Genomic DNA, 25,028 nt, shown 5'->3' with positions numbered 1-25,028 from the left:
GACACCCAACCAACTGAGCCATCCAGATGCCCCGTGAAACACATTCTTTAAGAACACTCCACCCTTCCCTCACTGAGCCTCCTCTCCAGTCAATTGGACACATAACTACATATGGTCTTATGCTATTTTTTTTTTTGCTTTATGCTATTTACTGTGATTTCACAGATAAGATTTCATTTTACCAAGAAGATTTAAACTTCTATTGTAACACAGTCCTATGTTTACATAAAACATGCAAAAGTATTGTTGATGAAAAGCTAGTCAAAAGTGGAATTTCTTATCTGTAAGATATCCTCAAAATATTTCTTTTAGTGGACTTACCCTTGTCTCCCCAGCTTTAAAAGACACGATCTAAATCACATGAAGTTACAAAAACTACATCCACAAATCAAAACTAACAAGTAACAGACTTGTTATCTAGCAACAACTAACAGAATAAAAGCTATGTTGATTGGGAATCCCTGGGTGGCTCAGCGGTTTGGCACCTGCCTTCGGCCCAGGCGAAGGATCCTGAAGTCCCAGGATCGAGTCCCGCATCGGGTTCCCTGTATGGAGCCTGCTTCTCCCTCTGCCTGTGTCTCGGCTTGCCTGCCTCTCTCTCTCTCTCTCTCTCTCTCTCTCTCTCTCTAATGAATAAATAAAAAATCTTAAAAAAAAATCTATGTTGATCAAACTTATGTACTAATTCCCCACGTACAAAATCCTATAATCTATGAAAATCTATAAAGATTTCAGTACATTCACAGAAGAGCAGCTTAAGAGCAGAAACAGAAAACACTACAGATTTGTCGTGTAAGTTAATTCTGGAAGGCCAGAAAAGTTCTAGTCAGATCCTGGGAATCTAAATCAGGATTGGAAGAGGTCTAACAAATAATTTACTTCAGTAACCCTAGAGACCTAGAGCAACCCCAGATACAAGAGAATCTAGGCTGTGATTACACTCAATATTCAAGTTCCTGAAAAAGGAAGAGTGAAGAACTAATTCAGCTAAGTACTTTGCTTACACTTTCTCATTTAATCCTTACAATGATCCTATGAAAAGACACTCTTATACCTATTTATAAATAGAAAAGCTGAATGCTAAAGAAATTAAGTAACTTGCCCAGATTCATACATACTTTAAGCAGGATTAAAGCCACTGCCTATGTTGCAAAAAAATTATTTTAGATCTTAGAAAATTATCTGATTGATTCTAAGAACACTCAGATGTATTATTAGAATTTTAATGAAAATTAAACTATAGTTTAAGATACATACTTAATAGGGACGCCTGAGTGGCTCAGCAGTTGAGCATCTGCCTTTGTCTCAGGGCATGATCTCAGGTCCAGGGATAGAGTCTTGCATCAGGCTCCCTGCGAGGAGCCTGCTTCTCCCTCTACCTATGTCTCTGCCTCCTCCCCCCTCATGAATAAATAAATAAAATCTTAAAAAAAAAGATACACACTTAATAGAAAATGCAAATGATAATTTTTAGACTAGACTCAACCAAATCCATAGCCATATTAATGTTTCTCAAGCAAGTACATTTAAGTATATCATTCCTTGTGCAGAAAATTATTAGTGCCATCAACTTTATGACAGCTAATTAAATAGATAAAAAAACAAGAACTAGATCTTACAGTAAAATAATCTGGATGAATTAAAAATGAAAAACATTTAAGCCATAAAAATACTAGAAGTAAACATATGTGATTTAAAAAAAAGAAATCTTGGCATAGGAAAGTCTTTCTAGGACTAACAGTAGAAACAAACAACACAAGAGACTGATATATCTGACTAAAGAAAATGTAAGACACACAGTAAAACACTTCATCAATTCTAAGATGAGTATATTCTAACATTTTAACATCTCTGAAATCAAGATGTCTCTCCAAATCAAGAGTGCCATGGTTTAACTGACAGCATATATGTTCTTAGTTGTAAATAAAATTGTATCTTACAATCAAAGCCATCTTAGATGCAATAAGATACTCTGAAGTGACAAAAGATAAAGTAGGAAAAAGATCCATAGCAAATGACTTAATATTAATACATAAAAAGCTCTTACATGGGATGCCTGGTGGCTCAGCGGTTGAGCGTCTACCTTTGGCTCAGGGCATGATCCCGGGATCCCAGGATCAAGTCCCACTTCGGGCTCCCTGCATAACACCTGTTTCTCCCTCTGCCTATGTCTCTGCCTTTCTCTCTCTGTGTCTCCCATAAATAAATAAAATCTTAAAAAAAAAAAAAAGCTCTTATATGTTATTAATGTTAACTAACTGGGTGTTTCCACTGCACTGGTTATGTATCATTTCTTAAATTAGGAGTTAAATGTACTAGAGTCTATACTTTTTGTGTAGCTGATTTATTTCATTAAAAGACTTTAAATCAAAAAACATGCTTTTAAAGAACATAAGAAAATGGGTAAAAGCTATGAAAAGGAAACTGGAGAATGTAACAAAAATATCCAAACACATGAAAATAAAAATTCCATTGAAAATGTTTAAAACTGCAAATTAAAACAATTAGGAAGAATTTATTACACAAGAGATCAATATATATGCTTTTAAAGCTTATCACCAAATCAGTGAAAGTGACAGCAATACAGAAACACTTATACACCACTGGCAAGAATGCAAATCTACTTAACCGCCAAACAAGCAACACTTCTAGGAATTCATCAAAAGGAAATGATCAGAAAAATACAGGAAGACCTACTAAAAAAGATGTTAACTGTTTATAAAAGTTAAAAACAACCTAGTGTCCATCAAGAGATTGCTTAAAAAATTATACCACACAACATCATAGTATGCCAGTATTAAAAATAATGGAAACTGTCGTTGAAAGCCATGTAAGTATTCCTGGAAATATACAAAGCCTATTTTTTCCCCTTGTTTTAATTTTTAAATTTTTTCTATTTATTTTTAATTGAAGTATAATTGACAAGTATACAAAAGCTTTTAAATGAGCACTAGATTTTAAAAAATCTTTTCTGGCTTATTTTTTATCTTTTTGGATTTTATTTATTTATTTGAGAGAGAGAGAGTGAGGCTGAGCAGGGTAGAGGCAGTGGGAAAGGGAGAGGCAGACTCCTGATGAGCAGGGAGCCCAACTCAATGAGGCTCGATTCCAGGACCTTGGGATCATGACCTTAACCAGTTGAGCCACCCAGGCACTCCTGATTTTATCTTTTTTAATTGAGTTTTAAAATAGTAAAATGTGCAGTTATATAAGGTATACTGTTCACCAAATGTTTACTATATAGCCATTCCATGTAACCACCAAATGAACATATAGAACATCTCCAGTGCTCCAGCAGTCTTGCTCCTCTAGTCCTAACCCCTAAATGCTAGACACTTAACACAGGGGAGTCTGACCTTTTCCTGAACTTTAAAATAAAAGAATCAAGGCAGCCCCAGTGGCTCAGCGGTTTTGCGCCGCCTTCAGCCCGGGGTGTGATCCGAAGACCGGGGATCGGGGATCGGGTCCCATGTCGGGCTCCCTGTGTGGAGCCTCCTTCTCCCTCTGCCTCTCTCTCTCTCTCTGTGCCTCTCATGAAGAAATAAATAAATAAAATCTTTAAAAAATAAAAGAAAAGAAAAGAATCATACACTATATATACTCTGTGCCTGCCTTCTTTTGCTCAACATTTTCTGCTTGTGATGTTTACCCATATTTTCTGGGAAGAGCAGTAGCTCCTTTCTTTCACTAATGTGTAGTGTTCCAATGTAAAGTATAGTACATATTATTTGTCCATTTTTCTGTTAATGGACATTTGGATTCTATCTCATTGGGAGTTTTTATGAAAAAAAAAAGCTATGTTTTTTCAGGTTTCATAATTTATTTTATTTGCACTGTCTCCTAATTTAGTTTTAGATATTTCTATTAATAAAATAAAACAGATCAGACAACCCAGAGAAATATAGGGAAAAACAATCCGACATCTCACCACATACGACTACCATTTTAAAATTTATGTTTTACATAGTTGAGATTATGTTACACATGCTGTTTTTTTCTACATCAATCCCTTTTCCTTTCAGTTTTTTCCTTTTTCTCTCCCTCTCTTTACCATAGCCGAACTAGAAAGAAACTTTTAGATCTAGTGTGCAACATTTTCTCACCCTTTCTATATCACCTAGATCACTTACACTCAGATGCACACATACACATACATTGTTTTTGTTGTTCTACAAAAATGTGATACTTTATATATTCCTCTGCATCCTGCTTTTCTCAATTAGGCATGATGGCAATGTCCTCACATCACTGATATTTTTGCCATGTCTTATTTCATTAACACCTTTACAGAGATATAACTCACATACCATACAATTTACCTATTTAAAGTGTATAATTCAGAGGATTACGAGTACACTTGTATTGATAAACACTGAGTACAGAATTGCTTGATCACTATACTGTATACCTGAAACTAATATGACACTTTATGTTCATGATACTGGAATTAAAAGTCTAAAAAATAAAGAATACAATTCAGTGGTACACACAATCATCACTACAGTCAACTTTAGAACATTTTCATCATCTCAGAGATTCCATGTCCTTTAGCTCCCACCACCCCTTCAGCAACCACTAACCTACTGTCTACAGATCTGTTCTGGACATTTCATATGAATGGAGTCATATAACAGGCTTTTTCTGTTTTGTTTTTCTTTTACCTAGCATAATATGCTCGAGGTTCACTGATTTTGTAGCATGTATCAGCACCTTATCCTTTTAGTGACTGAATGCTATTCCATAGTATGGATATACCACATGCTGCTCATTCATTAGTTGGTTTATAGACATTTGGGTTACTTCTACTTTCTGTCTATAATGAGTAAGACATTGCTGCTTTAAACCTTCATGTACAATTTTCTTCAAGGACATGTTTTCCTTTCTCTTGGGTATATCACTAAGAGAGAAATTACTGGTCCTATGGTAATTCTATGTTAAATAATATGAGGAACTGTCATACGGTCATCCAAAGTAGCTATATCAATTTACATTCCTATCAGTGTAATTGTAAGATTCCAATTTTTTTTTAAGTTTATTTATTTATGATAGTCACACAGAGAGAGAGAGAGAGGCAGAGACACAGGCAGAGGGAGAAGCAGGCTCCATGCACCGGGAGCCCGATATGGGACTCGATCCCGGGTCTCCAGGATCGCGCCCTGAGCCAAAGGCAGGTGCCAAACCGCTGCGCCACCCAGGGATCCCCAAGATTCCAATTTCTTAATATCCTCTTCTACATTTGTCTCATCTAACTTTTTGATTCTAGTCATTCTAGTAAAAGTGCTATCTCATCATGATTTTTGTTTCATTTCCCTGATAGCTAATAATATCAAACATCTTTTCATGTGCTTACTGCATATCTTCTTTTACAAATGTCAATTCAGATCCTCTATTTTTTTAAGAGTTGAGTGTGCGCACGCGTGTGTGTGTGTGTGTGTGTGCGCACATGCATGTGCAGGAGTGGGAGGGGTAAGAGAGGGAAAGAGAATCTCAAGCAGACTTTGCTGACCATGGAGCCCAATGCAGGGCTTATGACACTGAGATCAGGACCTAACCCAAAACCAAGAGTTGGACACTTAACCAACCAAGCCACTCAGGTACCCCCAGATCCTCTATTTTTATTTTTTTAAGATTTTATTTATTTATTCACGAGAGACACACACGCGCACGCGCGGGGGGGGGGGGGCAGAGACATAGGAAGAGGGAGAAGCAGGTTCCATGCAGTGACTCCAGGATCACGCCCTGGGCTGAAGCAGGCGCTAAACCACTGAGCCATCCAGGGATCTCCAGATCCTCTATTTTTAAATTGGGTTGTCTTTTTATTACTAAGAGTAAAATTCTTCATATATTCTGAATGTAAGTCTTTTATCGGATATATGATTTGCAAATATATTCTCCCATTCTGTGGATTGTCTTTCTACTTTCCTTTGAGTCCTAGGTTTAAAATTTTGGTGAAATGCAATTTATCTTATTTTTGTTTTGTTGCTCCTGCTTCTGGTATCTTAAGAATACTTTGCCTATTCCAAGGTCATAAAAATTTACCCTTATGTTTTCTTCTAAAGTACATGTCTTCTGATGTGCATATGTATTGATTTCTATTGAGTCTAAAACAAGTGAAATTGCTGGATCATAGGGCATACATGTGTAGAGCTTTAGCAAACAATATCAAAGAATTTTAAAAAGGGGTTTTACCAACTTTCAAACCCATTCGAAATGTGTGAGAGTTCCAAGTGCTCTACATTCTTGTCAACACTTAGTAGTTTCAGACTTTTTCATTAACATCATTCTGGTGGGTATACAGTGCTATCATGTGATAGTTTTAATCTGCAATTGTCTAAAAAATATGTGAGTACCTTTTCACCTTAGCCATTTGAATAACTCACTTTGTAAATGCCTGTTCCAGTCTTTTGCCCATTTGTTTCAAAAACAGGTTCCTGGTGTTTTTACTATTTTGTTTTGACTATTTTTTTATGTACTCTAGATACAAGTCCTCTGTCAGGTCTAAGTAGTGCAGACACTTCTACCAGTGTGTCAATTGCCTATGTGTTCTGTTAATAGTATCCTCTGATGAACAGAAATTCTTATGTAATGAAGGACAATTTATCAGTCTTATCTGGTTAGCACTTATTGTGTCCTGTTTAAAAAAAAATATTTGCCTAGTAAAGGGTCATATAGATTTTTTTCCATTTTTTCTCTAGAAACTTATTTTTTCACCTTTCATATTACATCTATAGCCCCTTCAGGGAGCATATGCGCATTCTCTGTGTTATAAAACTATTTCAGGGATAGAAAAAAAAAAAAGCTCCACAGCTCATTTTATTGACACCAAAATACATACATATTTTGATATTCTGATAAATTTACATAAATGTGGATTTTTTAAAAACTCTCAGGCAATGGCAAACCAAGTTTAGCAGTGTGTATGACAGTGTGTATGACAAATGCAACATAGTTAAGTAGGATTGGACCCAATAATGCAAACAGGAGATAATCTATTAATGTAATAGAAAAAATACACATGATTATCTCTACCAACATAGAAAAAGCACTTCATAAAATTCAACCCTTACATGATAGTAAAAAAAAAAAAAAAAAAAAAATTCTTGCAAAACCAAGACTAGAAGGTATTTCTTAAGCTTTTACTGTCAAAAACTTAGGTAGAGGGATCCCTGGGTGGCGCAGCGGTTTAGCGCCTGCCTTTGGCCCAGGGCGCGATCCTGGAGACCCGGGATCGAATCCCACGTCGGGCTCCCGGTACACGGAGCCTGCTTCTCCCTCTGCCTATGTGTCTCTGCCTCTTTCTCTCTCTGTGTGTGACTATCATAAATAAATAAAAATTAAAAAAAAAAAACTTAGAGGAAAATAGGAAGAGATTGGTAAAGGATACAAACTTTCAACTATAAGATAAGACTTGAGGATCTAATGTATAACATGGTAACAACAACTGATAATATTGTTGGAATTTGCTAAGAAAGTAGAACTTAAATGTTCTCACCAAAAGAAAGGTAAACATGTGAAGTGATGGGTGGGTTAATTAACTCAATGGGGAAATTCTTTCACAACACATTACAAATATTCCTTACTTGCTTTTGTGTGTCTTTTTAGTTGTATTATATGTTAATTGGTTAAACTTACCTTTTTGTTGATTGCTGTATCTTCAGCACCAAGAACTATTCCTGTACATAGAAAATGCCTTTTTTTTCTTAAAAGATTTTATGTATTTATTCTTGACAGACACAGAGAGAGAGGCAGAGACATAGGCAGAGGGAGAAGCAGGCTACCCTGGGGACCCTGGGATCACGACCTGAGCCAAAAGCAGACACTCAACCACTGAGTCACTCAGGTGCCCCTGCTCCATGACTTTTTTAGATTTTATTTATTTGAGAATGAGAGAGAGCAAGCACAAATGTAAGGGGCAGAAGGAGAGGAAGAGAGAATCTGAAGCAGACTCCTTGCTGGTCATGGAACCCAACACAGGGCTTGATCCCACAAATCTGAGATCATGACCTGAGGCAAAACCAAGAGTTAAAGGCTCAAATGACTGCGCCACCTAGGTGCCCCATTCCATGACTTTTTTTAAATGAATAAATAAGTGAATGATTCCTAAATCAAAATTTCTACTTGTGGAAAGAAAATTAAAGTACTTTCTTTTGCCATTTCCCTCGATATAAGCATTACAATAGGCTAAGACTGTAATCATAAAAATACAATACATATATGCACATATTATACATGAAAATATTTCTGATAAGATTAATAAAATAACCCTAATAAAAACCTATATGGTAAGATATCATACTTAATGATGAGATTTTAGAGGCACTCCTACTAAAGTCAGGAATAGGACATTCAAGTGAGCCCTTCATGCTGCTGCCTGGCAATCACACTGTATTTCCATATTCTCTTCACTTTTCCATTCTTTGATAGAGGATTACATCATATATTTTCCCACTTCTCAAACCTCCAATGTACACTCTTATTTTTCCTTATTCTTAACTAATGACCTTGCTTCCCATACACTAAGGCAAACAGAAAATCTGAGGTGAAAACTTCCCTAAGCCACCACCATCACGTCTCTGTCTGTATACAGCTAACCCTTTAACAACACAAGGTTCATTGTGCAGGTTCACTTATATGTGGATTTTTTTTTCAATAATACAGTACAGTACTGTAAATACATTTTCCTCACAACTTTCTTAGTAACATTTTCTTTTGTGTAGCTTACTTTTTGTAAGAATGCAGTATATAATTCATATTAATATACAAAATGTATGTTAATTGGCCATTTATATTCTCAGTTAGCCTTCCTGTCAACAGTAGGCTATTAGTAGTTATGTTTTGGGGAAGTCAAAAGTTATATGAGAATTTCTGACTGCACAGAAGTCAGCGTCCCAAACCCCTGTGGTGTTCAAGGGTCAGCTGTATTCCATCTTCTCTCCTCTTTCTATAGATAAACTCTCCCTACTCCATTAAAGCAAAGGCTAATCCTTCCACCTGTGCATAGATCAGGAGTCAGCAAACCATGCCTATGCTATCTATGGTTGCTTTCATCCTCATCCTACAAAAGTAAAGCTGAGTAGTAGTAACAGAGACTATTTTGCCCACAAAGCCTAAAATACTATCTGGCCCTTTGAAGAAAATTTTGCTGACCCCTGCACTAGATTCTCTTTCCTCTCATCTAATATGGGCACTGCTGGTTGAAAGGGCCCACTAGGTTCCATGAACAAGAAATAAAGTAAGATCCACACAAGACACCTATAACATCAGGGACATATCAGATATACTGATGACAAAAAGAAAGGATCTTAATAGGGAGAGGTCACATATAATGGATGAAGGCTGAACAGCATTAAGATTTTCGAACAACCACTTGAAACAAGAAAATTATAGTGCAATCCCTTATATCTTGAGGGGAAACTATTCTACCTTGCAATTCTACACCCAGACCAGCCAAATTATTAACCCGATATTAGCGTGGGAGAAAGGTATTTTCAACAATACGAACTCTCAAAAATTTTACCTCTTCAAACACTCCTTCTGGGAAGTTACTGAGGGATGCATTTCACCAAAATAGACGTATAAATGGAGGAAAAGGAAGACATTAGATCCGGAGACCACAGGCTCTGATACAAAAGGCAAAAGAGAATTCTCAGAATCATGAAGGGAAATCACGGGCTAAACCTGTGCAGCAGAAGTGGAGAGCCACAGTCCAGATTTGAGTAAAAGCACAGAAAGACCTAGGGTTTTCCAATTTTTAAAAAAAATGAACTATCGATTTATTTGATATGCTTAAACATATTGGGAGAGCTTCTAAAAAAAGAAAAAAGAAAATTAGAGACAAATGGGAAACTAAGCAAAAATCAAAAAAGAAGAAAAAATTTTAACTCTGAGAAATATAATCATAGTACACCACAAGATTCAATGGTGAACATATTTACAAGGTCAGAATAATGAGAACAATGAACACTGATTTAACCGAAAGCATGATATGTTGGGAGATAAAACGAGAGGGATGTTCAAGGTGGCCTAAGAATCCTAAAGCACAGACTCATCCTCCACAGTAGCAAGCCAGGAGATAATATCTAAAATTGAAAAACAAATAGTATTTTAAAATATGGGAGTAAATATCAGCTAACAGTATCAGAAATGGTTGCCCAGAGAGCAGAACATAGGAGGAAAAGTTATACCAAGATGAGGCAGGGGATGACATTTTTCATTATAAATCCTGTAGTACAATTTTCTTTTTAAGAGCACAGTTGTATTACTAAAAGTCAACAATTAATGTGTTTGTTTTTTAAAACAAAACAAAAATAATGGTTTGTGTGTCATTTAAGATCGATTAATTCGCTCACCCCACAAATGTTACCTAGGTATTGACTGTATGCCCAGTACTTTCTAGGTGCTAGGAATACAACAGTGAAGAAAACTTAAGTCCCTGCCCTCATGAAGCTTACATCCTGAGAGAAGATAATAAACAAATTAATGTATAATGTCAGATAAATTAAAGTTGTGAAGAAAAAAAAAGGTAATAGGGCAGGTAGATAAAGGCAAAAATAAAGGGCAGAGTGTGATAAGGATGTTATTTAAGTATGATTTTTAGAAAACGGCTCCTTCCAAGAATCAGCAAAAAGGAAATCAACTAAAAATGAAAATATGTTTTGAGAAAACGTCATGAAAGTAAAATTACAGAAGTATCAATTAAGTTCAAGGTGAGGTTGAAGTCTCTCATATTCCAAAGCAACGTATCATTCTAGAGCTTGTACCAGGAGTTCTCAGTAGTGGCACATAAATCACTAAGCACCCTCGACCTATGTCACAGGAACACTGTTATTCACACTCTTCCTATATCCATAACTAGCCATTACTTTGTTAAAGTTACTACATAAATTTATACTCAAACTTTTTCTTTCCATAGAATACATAGGTGTTTCTAACTATGTAATTAAAAGTTTTCCTAAATCAAAAGCTCAACACATTAAGCAAGAAAGATTCCAGATCAATTCCACGTTACCAAAATTTATCACATCCAATCTTTACTCTCTCACTTAAGAGAACTCCAAACCAATGGGAATAAGACACATGTAAAGATACAATTTATAGGGTAATGCAATACACTCACTTTCCTCTCCAAGGAACTTCATTCAGGCTGAGGTAGTGTTTCAATCTCTTTGAATTATCTTTTCACTGAAAATTGAGTAACTGAAAAAAATGTAATATTCAGATATAATTTTATTCCACATACAGTTGTCATACAGTAAAAACTGCATATTAAAAAAATAGGATTGATTTTAATAAATCTTATTTTCAAAACACTTATGCCACTAAAAAGTACATCAGAACTGGGCGCCTGGGTGGCTCACTCTTAAGTGTCTGCCTTTGGCTCAGGTTATGACCTCAAGGTCCTGGAATCAGCGAGTGTGGGGCTCCCTGCTCAGTGGGGAGTCTGTTTCTCCCTCTGCCCCTACCCCCTGCTGAGCTAGCTCTCTCTCAAATAGATACATAAATAATCTTTAAAAAAAAAAAAGTAAAAAAAAAAAAGTACATCAAAACTATCTGCCTTTTTCATATAGCAAAAAAAATTGATAATGAAGGATAGTTAGAAGAAAGGCATGCAGGGACAAGCCACCACCCCCTCTCCGTGCCCTAAGAGGAAACCACCCTTACAAGGATTTTCTAGGAGCCCTTCACCTCTTTCACTGATAGATGACAAAAACCTGATTAGGACAAGTGCATGGAAGGTTAATCAGATTAAAACAGCCCACCAACAACCCCATAAAAACCCCTAGATTCAAATGCCAAGCCACCAAATCAGCAACCCTTTCGGGTCCCCTCCCTCTTTAGGAAATTTGTACAGTCAATAAACTCTACTACGGCTCCATCAGCTTTGCTTTGCTGTTCACCACTCTTGGTCTGGTCTACCTCTTCATTCTTCCAAGTGGCATGACCAAGAACCATGGGCACCAAAGGAAAAGAATCCTGTAACAGTGATACTTTTAGGTTTTAAAGCTTAACTTACAGAAAGAAAGTAAATTCAACTAACTATATAGTTCAATTAAGAGTAGGGTTTAAAGTTTAAAAGTTGTTTAGTAATTTCTGGAAAGAAAAAAAAAAGAAATTTCTGGAAAGGCAGACCAGTAACTGTACTGTACACTGAACTGTAGCACCAGATGTTAATGCTTTCCTCATCAAGCTCTACACTCCCAAGATCGAGCACTGCTTTATAGTAACCGCTACAACTTGGGTTAGGGTTACCTGCTTGCTTACTGGCGTTGTGCTTCCACATCTAAAATAGAGATAATAACGTTGACAAAGTTAGCAGTCCTGGGGACCCCTGGGTGGCTCTGTCAGTTAAGCATCTGACTCTTGATTTTGGCGGGGGTCATGATCTCTTGGGATCGAGTCCCATGAGAGCTCCGCTGGGCAGGAAATCTGCTTGGGGATTCTCACTCTCCCACTCCCACTGCTTGCACACGTCTCCTGCACATGTGCTCTCTGTGAGTGTATCTCTCTCATATAAATAAATCTTTTTAGAAAAAAACAACAAAGTTAGCAGTTCTGTCAATGAGACGTACCCATATACTTCAGTATCAATAGTATATATTAAAAAGCTTTGTAATCTCCAAAGAACTATACCAATATTGACATATTTTAAACAAAAAGGAAAGCTATCACTTTCAAATTTTTCTGATTTTAGCAATAATGGCTTTCAGATTCTATGGAAGAACAGCAGGACATTGGTCCGTCCACTCGCACACACAGCCAGAAAAAGAAAAGAGGATTTTTTTAATTTTATTTTTTTAGACCTAAAGAAAAATTAGACTCCCTTAAAAACAAGTGCCAAGAGATAATATTTTTAGCACATACTTAACTATACAAACCAAAAGACTAAAGTTGTTTAACCACATGTAAACTGCGCATCATCTGACTTCAGGTAGAATGTTTATTTTTGGTTATACTTGGGAACCAGATAACCAACGTATATAAACATCAGCATTATTTTACTTTTCAAACTGTCTTAATGCTTTTGTTCACTCAGTAATAATTCCCACTGTTCGTGGAAGGAGAAACACAAACAATATCCCTAACAGAAACTCATCACAGGAGTTTTTACATCTTAAACTTTTAAATGACATTAAACAAACAGCATTATCTGACAATGGAGTAGTAGACTATTTTGCACAGTTAGCCTTTAAACTCCATCAGAGCACAAGACCTGTCTTTTTCTCTGTTGTACCCCAACACCGAGGCACCTAACTGGCACCAGTACGACCTCAATAAATATGTGTGGAATGAATGAATGAGGGAGTGAAGTGGGCTTCTAGACTAAAGCTTAAGTGTTTTAAGTCGCAAAAGAACATTTTCACTTAAATATCAATCACTCAGTACAAACAACCAGTCTCAACTGTATTGACCTAACAAACTGAAAAAGACACACACCAGATATTTAAACACACAAGTATATTACTCACATGTGTAATACACAAAGTAAAAGATTCATCACAAAGCTAGTTTTTTAGTTATATTTTTACCTCCGGAAATTTTAGTGTGTTCTTTCTGATATCAAAATATACATATATATTAGAAAAGCACTGCTGCAGTCTTGATAAACCAAATACTATCTTTAAGTTCTGTTGCAATGTAGAACAATTTAGGCAAAGTGAACAGCATTTCCAGAGTCCCATCTAGAATATTTTGAAAAGTCAAACTCTTTAATTAAAGGTGAAATAAAATGGTGAAAAAAAAAGGTATATCTTACCATTTCAAAATTATTATACTGAATTTTTAAAAAAAAGAGAAAATAGTTTAAATTACTTCTGCAAAGAAGGCACCTAATATCCTTATATTTGATCTTTAAGCTGATACAACAAGTTATTTTCCAAAATTTCTGAGCTAGATGATCTATAAATACACGCCCACAAAGCCTGAATTAGAAGTTATTTTTATTAAAATAATACTGTACGGATAAGTTCCTTCATAATTCTAAAGTCTACAGTAAGATATGCGGCAGTAGCAGTACAGTAATATACAGTATATTTATGATTCTACCCAACTTGCACAATCATAATTATCTGGGTGGAACAGGCTTTATGGCTAGCAAGCTATGATCTGTGAGTGCAATAATATACGTGCAAGGATCGAAAAGTTTCCCAAGATTCCGCTGATCATCTTCAAAGAGGCTTAAACGAGTCGATTTGACGGTGAAAGCAAAAATCCGACAAAATCAATCCATAAACACCGGCACGAAAATAAGGCTCTCTGTATCTCTACAGCGTTGGGAGAAGGGGGGGGGGGAGAAATCCGGGGCACGTAAAAGGGGCAACACAATTAACCGGTGCCTGTGGTTTCCTACTTTACGGGGTTAAGCCCCGGGTTTTTAGGATTCTCTTTTTTAGCGCTTTCTTAAACAGAAATTTAGTGTTTCGAACGCCCCTCCTCCACAGCTCACATCAGTGCCCTTTCTTCCTCCTCCCTCACCCCTCCCAGTTCAAACAAATTAACATTTGTACTAAGGTACCTCCTATCAGCTCGCAGCTTCTTCCCAAACACGCCCACGTACACAGAAACCGGCCCTGCGTCTGTCTACACAACGCACGGCTACAGGAAAGGAGCTCCGAGGGGGGCAGGTGGGAGGATGATGTAGCGCCGCACAGGTTTACGGCTCTTTTCCAGATACTAGGTCCGCACACTTGGCTCGGGTTTCTGCCAAATCACCTCCAAAGCGCGGTGTTTACGAGCCTCCCTAACCCGACACTGCAATGGAATTCCGGATCTTTGCAGCCTGATATCCCGGCTCTGCAAGGGAATCCTCGGATCCCGTCCGGAACCGCTCGCTTTCCCAGTACGCCAGCTCCCGGCCGCACAGCCGGCTCCCCCGGCTCCCCGGCTCCCCCGCCCCCAGCCCCGGCCCCCGCCGCGCCCCCGGCCCCGCGCCCCGCACCCCGCACCGCGCGCCCCGCAGCCGCGCGCCCGGCCCGGAGCCAGCGCAGCGCTGCGCCAGCCTCTCTCCGGGTCCCGGGGCCGCCGGGAGACCCGGGCTGCGGGCCGCTCCGCAACAGGTCACCCCGACCGCGGGGCGCAGCGCCAGGGCCAGGGGAGGGAGGGGGTGTGGCCCGGCTCCGCGCTCCCGGCTCCCGGCTCCCGGCTCCCGCTCACCTGAAGGCAGGCAGAGGCGCAGCCGGGCGCCAGGGCAGCGCCGGCCGGGGCTGGAGGCGCCCGCCCGCCGAGGGGGGCGAGCGAGGCGGCCTCGGGGGCAGCGCCGCGCCCCCGGCCTCGGCACGGAGCCCGGGAGCGGGGACCGCACGGCCGCCGAGCGCGGGCCGCCGAGAGCGAGGCGCGGCCCCGCAGCCCCCTCTCCGAGCCGGGGGCGAGCGGCCCCGGGGCCCGGGCCCGCGGCCGGGAGGTCCACGCCGCGGCGCCGGCGCCGGGGCCGGGGCCGGGGCCGCCGCCATTCCCCGCGCCGCCCGGGGGGCGCAGCGCACCCACCTTCCCTCCCCCGCACCGGGCCCGCCGCCAGAGACCGACCTGTGCAGCCGCGGCCGTCGCCTCGGAGGACGGGAAGACGACGCCGGCCTCCGGCTCTGCCGCCGCCGCCGCCGCCGCCACCTCCACCTCGGCGAGCGCCCGGCGACCCGAGCACTCGGCGTCTCTCATTCAGCGCCAGCCGCCGCCGCCGCCGCCGCCGCTCGGGGGAGGGGAGCGCGCAGGATCCACCCCGTCCGCGCCGGGGGTGGGGGGAGGAGAGCCGGGCCCGCGGGCGCGCGCGGGGAGGGCGGGGCGCTGCCGCGGGCGCGGGCGCGGGCGCGCGCACCCAACGAGCGCGCACGCGCGTGCCCCCCGCGCCCCGGCCGCCGGGGTCTGCGCCGCGCGCGCCGCGCCGGCCGCTCTGCCGCCCGCAAGCCCAACGGCCTCCGGGGACCGGTGTCCGCAGCGCGCGCCGCTTGCCGCAGCCCCTCGGCCCCGCGCGCGCGGGAGGGAAGGGCCGCTACCCGCCCAACCGAGGGGCGGGCCAGGGCTGGAGGCCCGACAGGTGGGGCTGCCGCTGCGGCCGGCCGCCCCCCCCCCCCCCGCGCGGGGCCCACCCGCTCTCGGCGCCGGCACCTCGCCTCCGAGGCCGGAGAACAAAGTCTGCAAACGCTTGGCCCCCGGACGGAATATGCTGCCCGCGGTGGCTCTAGAATTAGTGAGGGGGCTCCAAATGTGAAGAAGAGCCACCCCACATGCTGGTGATCAATTTATGCTCCCGCGTAAAGGTTCGGGAGGTGTTAGAAATAGGCCTTTGTTAAGTGTAAGCAAATGACAGAAATTTGGCAGCCCCGGGGGCGGGGGGGCTCTGATGAGTTCCAGGCGAGAAGTGTGTTCACGTCAATGCAAGAACGAGATTCTGAAATCTCAAATACTTTCCGTGAATGAAAAAGGAATAGATTCGGTATAAACGGTTGGAAAGGTGTTGTTTGGGAGGGTGCACTGTATGGGGTGGCCTACTTAAAATTAGCACCGTTTGATGCAGTGTGACTATAAATGGAAGGTTTTAAGCGAGCCGCCTTTGTATGTGCTGTCATTAGACCATTTGGAAATGGATGATTATTTGATGATCTGCAGCTCTTTCTTTAGGCAAGGTGCAGTAGAATGTGGAAGGAATACTGCGTACTAGCACTGGGTGTAAAACATAAAAGGGCCAAAATTGTTCCCATTTGGGGTCTTCTCCCTTTAATAACCACTAAGCAGAAATGCTTAATCTTGTATATTGAAGAATGCTAATTATCTCCTTCTTTGACCACCTGGTATCCCAGCCCTTTACTCTTAGGGAAACTAGAATGTCCTTCAACCCTTTCCCTCAAATAGGGTTACTTCTTTAAAGCCTTCCCTTCCCCTCCCCACACCCAAAGGTAAGTTGACAAACAAAAACAGAGATGGACAAAGTTTGTGGTTTTTTCAATTTTATTGCATTTTGCTTCCAAAGAAAGTCTTGAAAGGAATCATAAATGAAATCACTAGGAGAAGTAGAGAAACCAAAAAACAACTTTCAAACAAGAATAGACTTAGGAAAAAAGAAAACAGACTATTAGTTAAAAGGGGGGAAGCATTTATGTATACAGGAAGTTTTCCCATAGATGCTAATTGCTTCAAGTCCCAAAGAAACAACAGGCAAACAGAATTAGCACTTGGAAGAAAAACCCATATAGTTATCAGGTTAGGTAAATGTTTATTCTTTTTAAGTGTTAGTAAGAGATTAAGGAATAGGTGGTTGGCTGTGTGCCAACAATAATACATACAACAATTACACACAAATACACACACATATCCCATTATCACTGCTTTTAAGAAATAAGAAAACAAGAGATTCTACTTCATATTAATGTCTTGCAATTACTCTAAAGTTGAGTTAGGGTTTCATAAAAACAAATGAGCCTATGTTCCTACCTCTGCCAATAATTTTCACAGTTTACTGTAAGAGCAGTGAAGTTTTCATTTGGACTTTGAAGAGAAAAAAGCATGTGACTCATGAAGCTAGGCCATGGATATACTAAATTCTTATATGTACGGAATTTCTGAGTTTGGAATAATGATTTAAATCTCTTTCTCAAAAAAAGAAAATAAAATCTCTTTCTCATGCAGATAACCTCTAAAATAGTAGTTTTATTAACCTTTAGAGTTATGTTCAAACTTCTGAAGTTGGTAAGATTAAGAATTTGCAAATAAAAATACAGAAAGTTTATTCTCAACGTCTTTTTTTTTTTGGTCATAGTTTGGGAATTATTTTAGAAAGCCAGTGTCCTTTCCCATTTATTGATATGTAAATGAACAATGGCTCTTTACACTTAGAGAGGACCAGCAGCATATTTTCTTTACCAGAGCATCTTTTATCACAGTTAAATTCTGTAAGTTGCTTTATGTATGCATTCCATTTGCTTTTGCCAGAAGACAAAAAATATGCAAAGCCTTAGTATAACAAAAAGTACTAATGTATAAAAGAGAAATGCCATTATATAAAATAGAAATCAATAAGAATTCAATATGCTTAAAATCATTTCAGAGGAATCACCATTATGTATCAGTTTTATTACTATCCATCAAAATTGTTTCTAAGAGGTAAGCCAAAGAACTCATTTAGGTACAGAACAAGGAGTTTTCAAAAACAAGAGACCACCACAGCAACAGATCAACAAACAACTCTTCTCATTATCGCTGTCAAAATCAAACTAGCATAGGTAGAAATTTTATTATTTAATAACACCCAATTCTATCACAGCCAACAAAATTTCAGTAATCCCATAGATCTCTATTATTTCTCTAACCATTAATCTCTTTTTTCAAATACCTATATTTGGCTGGATGTTTTTTAAAAAAATTATCGGTAATGTTTGCAATATTCTGATTTAAAATATTGGTAAAATAACATACCCAAAATTCACTTTGAGGGAAAAGATATATGGGGGGGGGGGGGGACTTTGAAGAGACAGATACACACATTCTCCAGAAATCTGACACCAAGCTACAAGGAGAGCCTGCCGTGATTCCCAATCAAGTGAGACATGCCACAGATACCAAGAATAAAGATAATGAACAGTCCATTCAAATACAAGTAGTACTAACCATCAAAAGGCATAAGGCCTAACTTGAGATTGAGCTGTTTCTCATATGAGCAACTCAATGCAGGGAATGGATCAGTGGGGAAGTATTTACCTAATGATGACTAATGTTTCCCTGAAACTAGTCTTGGGGACCAGCTAGTATATAAATGTTTACACGAACTAATAATTTTTAATATTAACTTTAAAGACGATTTCAGTAATGCCTCATTTATCCAACAGGATACAGAAAGGAGGCAGTGAACATAATCAGATATTCTAGATAACAAAGGTTTTCGTCTTAAAGCACTAGAAACAATTTAAATCACGTGTATTGATTTTTTTCCCCTGAAATATCACTGGTTTCTCTGCCTTAAACTATTAAAACATAGTAAGTTTCAATATTCCTAATGACCCAGAAGTGTTTTATAATCAAAAGTGATAATGCCGAGATGTCTCTAGGAGCATAGAAGTACTTTGTATCCTTCACCCTACAATAATTGTGGCCTACTATATTCCTGAATTCCTTTGAGTCTAATTGATCTGGATGGTGCTCATTATCGACCTTCCTGCTGTCCCTCCTTGTCATTGCAGCTCTACTACAGCACTGCTTGCATACATATATTCACACACCTCCCTTGGATTGTCTTATCATGTTAGTCTGGGAAGCCAAGCAACCAATGTTTTTAATGTATGTGTAAAATGAGAGGAAAGAACCTTAGATTATGCTAAAACAACTCTGGTATTTGGAGGATGTTTATTTAACAGAAAGGCCATTTGCCTACTTTCATGCTTTTCTCAATATTTTAGATAGTTGAGTTTACCAGATAAGTGAATCATTATTGCATTGTACTTGCTTTAGGTATTGTTCTCCATCCTTAACTGAAGGTGAGGCTCTTTGTTGATAATATTCATCACAGTACTTTCCATATGTGTCCTGCATTCAAAATAAGGTTAGAATTAAAAGCCCCAGGAATTCATAAATCCACACCAGTAATAAGTAGATAAAATAAGTGGAGAAGAAAGGAGTACTCTTGTTTATGGTGGAATATTGAATGCCAACAGGTAAGCGGGGAGGGAGTGCTGGAGTTGGACAATCATCATTTTGCAACCATTGTGGCAAAGATTGGGTAAGGCAAAAACCATCAATGGATGCTAAATGTAAGGAAGCATTTTGATGAGGAACAAGACATTTGCATCATCTCACAGTTCTTCCTATAAACTTCCTATTAGTTGCAAAGAAGGAAAAACACTAATTAAATGCTAGAGAAATTAGACAAAATCTTGACCAGGTAATCAAAATTAACATCATGAATGAGGGACATGGTTTGCCTTGAAATGTGATGCCCCAGAGGACATAGCACCTAATGAGGAAATGAAGAAATCAAATGAGGAATCTGATAAATATCAGATTCCAGATGAAGAATATTCTGGTTTTTTTTATAAAGTGAGAGTGGTAGTGGCTGTATTCTTCAAAGATATCAATGCCATGAGTGACAAAGGCTATGAACATATTCCAGCTGAAGATCCATGACAACTAAATGCAATATGAAATACTAGACTGGAACCTTTAATGGAGAAAAGAATAATTCTATAAAGTATATTATTGGGTTAATTGGAAAATAGATGGTAGACTGATTAAAGTATCAATGTTAAAATCACTGGAGTGGGTAATTGTACTGTGGTTATGTTCCTAAATGCTGTGGTTCTTAGGAGTAAGGGACTAATTGGTATGCATGATTGAGAAATATTTACATATATAGAGAAAACATAATAAACAGGCAAAACGTTAACAATAGGTGATGTCAGGTAAAGGGAGTTTGGGTTTCCCCCCAAAAAAATGTCTATAAATTTGAAATTATTTCCAAATAAAAAGTTTTTTTTAAATGTTAGAATTTCAAAAAAAAAAAAAAAAGCAGCAGCAGCAAAAGCAACCCATAGACTCTAGCATTATAATTATTTTAAATGACCACCTTACTGCCAAATCCCACTGACTTTTTTGCTCCTCCTTTGAAATTGTTTCACCTTTTGGGTTAAAATTATAGAAACAATGCACTTTATAATTGAAGAATCATCTAACTTTTTATTTTATGAATGAGGAAATTGAGCCTCAGAGATTCAAGATTTACCTGAAATCCCTTAACCAGTTAGCAGGACGGCACAATCTTGATTCTATTTCTGTCTACAGCTGCTAACCTGCTATTGTTCAGTTTCTATCATTTTCCCTTATTCCCCTTTCTAACTCTGAGGTTCCTATGGGCCTATATTCTCTCCTGTCTGTGATCATAGAGGGGATTTAGACAGTCTTACTGTTTCAGCTACCACTGGGAGTTCTTACCCAAACTTCCATTAAATTGCCTCCATGACATCTCTATGAGGACATTCCATCACCAGTTCAACCTCTACATGTCAAAACTGAAAGAACCCCAGGAGAACAAATTAAAATGGCTAATAAAGCCTAGGAAAATAAGTCCATCCCTACTGATAAAGAAAGACACATTAAAACAAGATATGTTTTGCCTCAAAGGCTCCCCAATTAATAAGATCTATATATATATATTCAGTTTTGCCAAGATGTGGGCAATAGGCTGTCTCTTGCACTGATAGTAGGAGTATAAATGGGCATATCTCTTCGCTGGGCAATTTGCCGAAAGCAGAGAAAAATTTACGTGTACATACCCATTGACCCAGCAATTTCACACATAGATACTTGTCCTACAAAAATGCTTTGAGAATGTTTAAAGAAATACACAAGACTGCTCATTAAATACTGTCTGTAATAGCAAAAATTGGCATACTAAATGTCCCTCAATAACGGGAGTGGGTATATGCAATTATAATACTTCCTTACAATGAAAAGATAGCTCTATAAGTTGATGAGGCCTATGTACACTAGTGTTCCATTTCCTTGTCTTGGTTGTACATACGTAGAAATCAGACTGGAAAGCTATGTAAACGATCACAGTGGTTACCACCAGGGAATGGAATCGGGGATAGAAAAGGGAACTCTCATTTTTCATTGTTTGCTATTGCTGTTTTTGTTTTTGTTTTTTAAGATTTTATTTATTTATTTGAGAGAGAGAGCAAGAGCAAGAGCATGAGCAGGGGCAGGGGGTGGGAGGGTGGAGAGAGAAGGAGAAGCAGACTGCCCGCTGAGCAGGGAGCCCAATGCAGGGGCTGGATCCCAGAACCCTGTGATTAGGACCTGAGCCAAAGGCAGATGCTGAACTGACTGAGCCACCCAGGTGCCCCATTTTTAGAAGTATGTATAGCTTTATAAAAACAACAACAACAAGAAAGGTGTGGCTTTCTCTTGAACTTGAAATATTTTAATTCCTTAATCAGTATTCCTGCCAACACCATTGTTCCCATCATTCCTTTCATCTTCTAGGCTTTAGAATCACCACTAACTCTTTTCTTTATTATTTATACATTTAATTCTGATCCTTGTAGGTTTTTTTGCAGGGTGTTTCTTTTTTTTTTTCAAATATTAGCCCAAACTATCTACATAAAAAAGTACTCCTGCTTGATCTTTTAGATTTAGCTATTCTCCACACCTTTTATTTTCTTTTGTACACACCTATTCCTATATGATTTTCATTTTCATTGTCTCACATATCTTCCCCACCCCACTCAAAAATTCCCAGTCCTTCATTGTGATTTACCAATGTGACATCCAGGGACTTCCATAACCTCAGTTTACCCCACTAACCCACCTCATCACCACCGCACTCACTAGCCAGGCCATCCTTTGATTTATTCATTCAATAAACAATCATATGGGGTGCCTGGGTGGCTCAATGGGCTCTGCCTTCAGTTCGGGTCATGATCCTGGGGTCCTGGGATTGAGTCCCGCATCGGGCTCCCTGCTCTGCGAGGAGCCTATTTTTCCCTCGCCCTCTGCTGCTCCCCCTGCTTGTGCTTTCTCTTTCTCTCTCTCTCTGTCAAATAAAATCTTTTAAAAAATGTACTTCTCCTCATAAGCACCAATTATGGACCTATTCCTATCATTCCACTCCAGCACACCTTTCCCATGCCCTCTTGTCTGTCTACTCCAAAACTCTTTAGGGCCTGACTTAAGACTGGCCTCTGCAACTTCCACGAGGATATAACCTCCTGGTACATCTATTTCATGTTGACATCTCTCTTCTCTAAACCCTTTTGCAGATTATCGTTGGTATCAATCTTTCACTTTGAAAATTCATTATATCATGACTTCTAATTTTACCGGTATATGCATTTCTTATATTCTCCAATAGATTTAAGCTCCTGGAGAACACAATGTAATCCCTCTTTCCTCTCACTCTCACTCCCTTGCTTTTTCTTTCTCTCTGGATTTATGTTTATTGAGCATTTACGGTAGACAGATAACACATTAAATGCTTGGCCTATGTCATTTTATTTTGTTCTCACAACAACCCTGAAGATATTTTTACATTTTGAAAACGGGACTTAGAGAAGTTCAACAGCTTGCCCAGGGTCATGCAGCTAGGCAATGACAAAGTTGGGAACTAAATCCAGGCAGGCTCACTCAGTCTCCAGGCTATATGTCTCCCTATAAAATTATGCTTCTTATATATTCTTATCAAAATTAAATTAAATTTAGCAGCAGAGGGCGAGGGAAAAATAGGCTCCTCGCAGAGCAGGGAGCCCGATGCGGGACTCAATCCCAGGACCCCAGGATCATGACCCGAACTGAAGGCAGAGCCCATTGAGCCACCCAGGCACCCCATATGATTGTTTATTGAATGAATAAATCAAAGGATGGCCTGGCTAGTGTGTGCGGTGGTAATGAGGTGGGTTAGTGGGGTAAACTGAGGTTATGGAAGTCCCTGGATGTCACATTGGTAAATCACAGTGAAGGACTGGGAATTTTTGAGTGGGGTGGGGAAGATATGTGAGACAATGAAAATGAAAATCATATAGGAATAGGTGTGTACAAAAGAAAATAAAAGGTGTGGAGAATAGCTAAATCTAAAAGATCAAGCAGGAGTACTTTTTTATGTACATAGTTTGGGCTAATTCTTATCTTACATATATTCTTATCAATTAACAGCACAATAGCATGTACATTAATACAGTGTGGAAAATACTTCTTAAATATAATATACTTTATGCTAACAACAAATAATTTGACATGTGATACCTCATACATATTTAATTTTGTAAAAGATTTTATTTGTTTATTTTAGAGGGGGGAACAGGGGGAGAAGGAAAGAGAAAATCTCAAGGAGACTGCACTGAGCCAGGAGCCAGACTCGGAGCTTGATCTTACCACCCTGAGATCATGATCTGAGCTGAAACCAAGAGTCAGCCGTTTAACTGACTGAGCCACCTGGGTGCCTCATACATGTTTAAGAATAGTCTTCTAGAGGCACCTGGGTGGCTCAGTCAGTTAAGCAACTGACTCTTGGTTTCAGCTCAGGTCATGATCTCAAGGCCATGAGATGGACCCCCACCTGAAGCTCTTTGCTGGACATGGAGTCTGCTTGAGATTCTGTCTCTTCCTCTGCCTCATCTACCCTCTGCTTGCATGCTCTCTCTATTTAAAAAAAAAAAAAAAAAAAAGAACAGTCTTCTCTAGAATTTAGTTTAGTTATAGAGGCTTGTTCAAGAGTCTCAGAATAAAACTGCTTTCAAAAAACCTACATACATTTAGAATAATGGGAAAAGTCGAATGGAAAAAAATTGCATTAGGTCCAATTCCTCATTTTGTCCACCCAAGTGTATTAAGGAATATGTTTCAGGAGATAATTTTCTACCATAGTAGTGTGGTAATAAAGTTGGTTATCACATTACAGATGGGAAAAGCTTACTGCATAACCACTGAGTCCATTTCCCTGGAGACATGCAATTCTATCTGTGGTTTCACATTCCAGAAAGAAATATTCTTACTCCTCTTGGAAATTAGTAACATAAGCATTTTAAAGTACTTCTGTTAGATCAAGCAATATATTTTATGTACTTTTTACTGTATTTAATTGAGACTTCATTTAGCAAGACAGACTTTCTTCATTAGGACTGAATCCTGCATACACAAATTTGAAACTCACTGTTGGAAACTGGCAATTATATCTGCCTTTAAAAGTCACCGTATCTGTAGCACAGTAGTTATTATTTAAGAGTATTTCACTTGAGAAAGTGTAGTGTGGCAAAATTAGTTACAGATTGACTTTCAGACTATGGCTCCAGTTAGAAAACATGACTTCAAAAATAAAAACAGCCTGATATGTTAGTTACTTTTCAAAAAATTGTTTTAAATTTACTGGTATAAACATTACCAGCCTGCACACTGAAACTAAAATAAAACCACTTTAAAATTAATGGGCTTTGGGCTGAGTTATATCTAAACATAAATATTGCTTATGTTGATTTACTTACGTTTCAGTGTTTGTTTTTCTTTCTTGTCAACATTATTAATTTTGAAATATTAACCACAAGAGGAGCAGGGCTTCTGATAGT

At 39.4% G+C, this 25,028-nt stretch overlaps 1 protein-coding gene across 2 annotated transcripts in view; it reads right to left on the bottom strand.

The window, feature by feature from the left end:
- Window positions 1-15,677, bottom strand: part of RALGPS2 (Ral GEF with PH domain and SH3 binding motif 2) — a 162,476-nt gene extending 146,799 nt beyond the window's left edge. For both annotated transcript variants that reach the window (XM_055319057.1, XM_055319058.1), the window contains exon 1: window positions 15,520-15,677. The gene's annotated coding sequence lies outside the window, so the exon portion shown is untranslated. The remainder of the gene's footprint in view (window positions 1-15,519) is intronic.
- Between the last annotated feature and the right edge of the window lie 9,351 nt (window positions 15,678-25,028).

The sequence above is a fragment of the Nyctereutes procyonoides genome, unplaced genomic scaffold (assembly GCF_905146905.1).
Source record: "Nyctereutes procyonoides isolate TBG_1078 unplaced genomic scaffold, NYPRO_anot_genome, whole genome shotgun sequence".
In the NCBI taxonomy this organism is placed as follows: Eukaryota; Metazoa; Chordata; class Mammalia; order Carnivora; family Canidae; genus Nyctereutes; species Nyctereutes procyonoides.
Note: the sequence above shows the minus strand (reverse complement) of the source record. Positions and strands in the feature narration are given on the sequence as shown.